Source organism: Serinus canaria, chromosome 10, assembly GCF_022539315.1.
Source record: "Serinus canaria isolate serCan28SL12 chromosome 10, serCan2020, whole genome shotgun sequence".
Taxonomy (NCBI): domain Eukaryota; kingdom Metazoa; phylum Chordata; class Aves; order Passeriformes; family Fringillidae; genus Serinus; species Serinus canaria.
This window is the reverse complement of record NC_066324.1, coordinates 20,517,009-20,522,716: the sequence shown is the minus strand read 5'-3', so window position 1 is coordinate 20,522,716 and position 5,708 is coordinate 20,517,009.

Genomic DNA, 5,708 nt, shown 5'->3' with positions numbered 1-5,708 from the left:
GGCCTGGCTCCAGGGGTGGAAAACCGGGAAAAGCGTCCGGATGGGGAAAACGCAGCTCCCGGACCCGGCTGGATCCTGGGAAAAGGGAAAACCCAACTGGATCCATCCCTTTTCCATGGATGATTTCCCATCAGCTCCAAGGTTTCCCATCTCGGATTCCTCAGAGCTGCCAGGAGTGGGATGGGAGGAGAACACTGGAATGTTCTGGATCTGCTGGAAAATCCCAAAAGTCCTTGGAAAACGCCATCCAAGGATGGAAGTTTTCCTTGGATCCAGCTGGGACTTTCCCCTGGATTGAGGCTGGGATTTCCCCTTGGATTGATTTTTCCTTGGATGTGGCCAGGATTTTCCTGGGATCCAGCTGGGATTTTTCCTTGGATCTAGCTGGGATTTTTACTTGGATCTGGCCAGGATTTTCACTTGGATCCAGCCAGGATTTTCCCTCAGATTTTGCCCTTGCATCTAGGCTGGATTTTCCTTGGATTATTCCTTGGATTCTGCTGGGATTTTTCTCTGGATCCTGGCAGGATTTTCCTTGGATCCAGCCGGGATTTTTCCTTAGATCCAGGCTGGATTTTTCCTTGGATCCAGGCTGGATTTTTCCTTGGATCCAGGCTGGATTTTCCCTTGGATCCATCTGGGATTTTCCTTGGATCCAGGCTGGATTTTCCCTCGGATCCAGGCTGAGCTGGATAAATTCTGTTTATTTCCTCGTAATTACAATTTTTAGGGAATTTCCCCCTGGAACAGAGCTCGTTAACGATCCCACCACTTTTCCATCCGTTCCCTCCTCCTTCCATCCCATGCCAACTCCCGGAATTTCCCTGGAGATCCATCGGGAATGGCCTCAGGATTCCAAATCTCCAAATTCATTTTCCTTCCCAATTCTGGGGCCGATTCCCAATCCACCTGTTCCGTAATGGAATTCGTCCCTGTTCCCACCTGGAATTCTCTTCCCAGAATTCTCCCGTCCCCTCCCCCTCCTGCCCCACTTTCCCTTTGCTCCCGTGGCACTTCCAGGGCCGCCATGCCGGAAAATTGTGGGAATTAAATCTGGGAATTTGTGCTTTTCCAGGCAAGCCAATGGAAAACCTGGAGATTTTCCAGCTTTTCCATCCAAGGACTTTTCCCCCCTCATTTTTAGGGAAAATAAAAGTGGATTCCTGCTCTGTGCCGGCCCATTCCCATCCTGCTCCCAGGGAAGGTTTTCCCTCTTCTTCCCTGGGATTTTTCTCTCATTTTCCAAACCCCTGGAATCTCCAGGAATCCCAGGAGCTCCATGGAAAATCCCAATGAACCAGGAGAGGATTGATCCCATTTTCCAAACCCCCAGAATCTCCAGGAGCTGGAATTTTTCCATGGAAAATCCAGAGGGGCAAACCCCGACACGAGCGAAGCCAGGAGCGGCTTTGATCCCATTCTCCAACCCCTGGAAGCTCCACAAATCCCAAATTCCCACTTTTCCCCCCCTCCTTTTCCCCACTTTCCCCCCTCCTTTTTCCCAAGATTCCCCCCATTTTTTCCCCCACCATTTTTCCTCCTTTCCCCCACTTTTCCTTTTTTCCCCCCCTTTTTTCCCTTTGTTCCCTCCTGTTCCCCACCCTTTTATTCCCTCTTTTTTCCTTCTTTTCCCCCCTCATTTTCCCTGATTTTGCCCATGTTTTCCCACTTGTTCCCCCCACCATTTCCCTCTTCCCCCTCTTTTCTCCCCTCCTTTTTCCCACTCTCTTTTCCCCTTGTTTTCCCTTCCGTCTCCCCCTCATTCCCCCTCCATTTTCCCATTTTTTTCCCTCATTTTTTCCCTCCTTTCCTTCCCCCCCCTCCCTTATTCCCTCCCTGCTGCTGGGAATGATCCATGGGATAATCCTGGATTCTGCGGCAGCAGTCGCTCCGTGCCTGGGAATTCGTTATCCAAAGGCTCCAATTCCCAGAAATTCATCATCCAAAGGTTCCAATTCCCGGGAATTCATCATCCCAAGGCTCTGGAGAAATGATGGGAAATCACTATCCCGGTGCTGAGGCCTTTCCCATCCATCAGCCAGAGTGGAATTCCCGCCCGGAGCGCGGAACCGACGGATGTGGCACCGGAATTCAGAATTCCTGGGATTTCAGGGCTCCGGGACCTCAGAGAAGCCAGAATTCCTGAGGCTGTAATGGAGAATTCCCAAATTCTGGATCCTCCAAGTCCTGGGAATTTGGGGAAAGATTCCCAAATTCTTGACACCCCAAGCCCTGCTGGAATTCAGGGAGAGATTCCCAAATTCCAGATCCTAGGAATTCAGGGACATATTCCCAAATTCTGGATCCTCCAAATCCTGGGAATTCAGGGAAAGACTGGAAATTCTGGATCAGCCACGTCTGGATTTGGGGAGAGATTCCCAAATTCCAGATCCTGGGAATTCAGGGAGAGATTCCCAAATTCTGGATCAGCCATGTCTGAATTCAGGATCCATCCCTGATCCATCCCATTCCCTGGAACTCCAGGGTTTCTCAGGAATGCTGGAGCCTCCTCCAGGGCCCGTTCCCACATTTTTTTGGGATGAAGTTCCCACATTTTTCGGGATGAAAGGCGAGCCGGGCCCGCAGGTGGCTCCTGTCCCAGACAGCTCCACATTCCATGAAAATCCCACATTCCAGGCCTGAAACAACAGGATTATCCCGGGGGAGGGAAAAGCTTTGGGATCAAATGGCCCCGGAGGCCGCGGGGAGGGAAGGTTTGGGATTTTTCTGGGGGATTCCTCAGGCACCTGCGAGGCACCGAGCCGGAATTCCGGCCCCAAAATTCCAGCCCCAATTCTTGACCCCCCCCAAATTCCTGATCCCAAAATCCCAGCCCCAAAATCCCTTGGCTGGAATTCCCAAGTAAATCCAACACCTCCCTGGAAGCCTCCTGGTCCTTCGGGATGAGGATGAGGCAGAAATCGGGATGAGGTGGGAGTCGGGATAAGGCGGAATTGGGATGAGGATCCCATGGAGATTGGGATGAGGATGAGGTGGAATTCGGGATGGGGATGAGGCAAAAATTGGGATGAAGATTCCATGGAAATTGGGAGGAGTTGGAAATCGGGATGAGGCGGAATTTGGGATGAGGATGCCACAGAATTTGGGGTGAGGTGGGAATCAGGATGAGGATTCCATGGAATTTGGGATGAGGAGGGAACTGGGATGGGCTGAAAATTGAGACGAGTTGGAAACTGGGATAGAAGAGAATTTGGGATGAGGATCCCACAGAAATCGGGATGAGGGTTCCATGGAAATCAGGATGAGGATGAGGCAGGAATTGGGATGAAGATTCCATGGAATTTGGAATGAAGATGATGTGGGAATTGGGATGAAGATTCCACGGATATGGGGATGAACATCCCATGGAATCCCACAGAACTGGGATGAGGATCCCATGGAATTGGGATGAGGATCCCATGGAATTGGGATGAGGGTGCGACGGGTGATGTTGGAATTCCCTGGATCCTTGTCCAGCTCTCCGGGATAAAACTGGAAAAATGGGAATTCCCCATGGCTGGAAGGTCCCAAGGGAATTCCCTGGAATTCCCACCCCTGGACGTGTCCCTGGATAATCCAGGATGCTTTTCCTGCTTTTCCCATGCCTGCTTTTCCAGGGCCACCCTGGAGGTCCCAGCAGCCCCAATTCCAAGCCCCTTTCCCAGGAAAAAAACCCAAACTCCTGGAATTCCTGGAATTCCAGTTTTTCCAGGATATCTGGAGGGGTTTGGTGATCCTGCCAGGAATGGGGATGGATTTCCCCAGGAACGTTTTCACTTGGGATTAAGGAAAACCCCCGAGGACTGGGAATTCCAGCCATCTCCCAGGAATCTCCTCCGGGATCCTCCAGCAGCGTTTTCCCTTTAAAACCAACCCTGGGAAAAGTGGGAAGAGCAAAACAAATCCCAAAGATCCCTCGGGGTCACGAGGCTCGGGCTAAAAATTCAACGGGATTTTCCACCCGGATGAGTTTTGCCGGGATTTGCCGTCACGTGGGGATTTGTCCGCATTCCCAGGTTTTTCCCCGATTTGTGGGATGGGGGATGGGCTTGGGGCCGCTCCCGCCCTCTCGGCATCCCAAAATCTTCTCTGTCCCATTCCCACGTTCTCTGTGGGATCCCTGGGGATGATCCCGGGCTTTGGCGTCCCTGAATTCCCAAGAAATCCTGAGAAAATGGCGGGATTTGGGATTTGGGGAAAGGATCGGGCCCGGCTTTGTGCATCCTGATCCCTGTGGGCTCATCCCAATCCCTGTGGGCTCATCCTGATCCTTGTGGGATCATCCCCATCCCTGTGGGATCATCCCAATCTCTATGGGATCATCCCCATCCCTGTGGGATCATCCCAATCCTTGTGGGATCATCCCCATCCCTGTGGGATCATCCCCATCCCTGTGGGATCATCCCAATCCTTGTGGGATCATCCCCATCCCTGTGGGATCATCCCCATCCCTGTGGGATCATCCTGACCCTCGTGGGATCCTCCCAATCCCTGTGGGATCATCCCCATCCCTGTGGGATCATCCCCATCCCTGTGGGATCATCCCCATCCCTGTGGGATCATCCCAATCCTTGTGGGATCATCCCCATCCCTGTGGGCTCATCCTGATCCTTGTGGGATCATCCCAATCTCTATGGGATCATCCCCATCCCTGTGGGATCATCCTGACCCTCGTGGGATCCTCCCAATCCCTGCATTCCCCCCTCCATCCCAGGGATGTTTTTCCCAAAATTCCTCTCCCAGATGTGCCAGGAGAAGCAAAATCCCAAGAAAAACACCTGGAGGGTTTGGGGAATGGATCCAGAAATTCCCAAGAAATCCTAAGAAAACCGTGGGATTTGGGGATTTGGGGACAGGATCGGGCTCAGCTGTCCCTGGATCTCAATAAGGATGAGGGAAGTTCCCATCCCAATCCCTGTGGGATCATCCCAATCCCTGCCCTCCCCCTCCATCCCAAGGAGGTCTGGCCCCCAAATTCCCAAGAAATCCCAATAAATTTGTGGGATTTAGGGAAAAGGAGAGGCTCAGCTTTGCCCACCCCAATCCCTGTGGGATCGTTCCAACCCCTCCATCCCACGGATGGGCTTCCCCCTCCATCCCAGGGGGTTTGGCCCCAGATTCCCAAAAAAAACCCCGATAAATTTGTGGGATTTATGGCAAAGGATTGGGATCCGCTCCCCCTGCCCTTCCCCCTCCATCCCAAGGGGCTTTTCCCTAAAATTCCCAACAAATTCCAATAAAACCTGGGGATCTGGGGAAAGGATCGGGCTCCGTTTTGCCCATCCCGATCCCTGTGGGATCATCCCGATCCCGATCCCTGTGGAATCATCCCGATCCCGATCCCTGTGGAATCATCCTGATCCTGATCCCGATCCCTGTGGGATCATCCTGATCCTGATCCCGATCCCTGTGGGATCATCCCGATCTCGATCCCAATCCCTGTGGGATCATCCCGATTCCTGTGGAATCATCCCGATCCCGATCCCGATCCCTGCGCTCCCCCCTCCATCCCGGGGTGGGGTTTGGCCCCAAATTCCCGCAAAAAACCCCAAGAAATTTCTGGGATTTGGGGAGCGGATCGCTCTCCGCTCCTCACCCCGCAGTTCCCATCCCATTCCCGACATTCCCCGTCCATCCCAGCGAATCCCAAATCCCGGGAAAAGCCGGGAGCCGCCCCCTCCCTCCCCCCCCCCCCCCCCGAGCTCAGC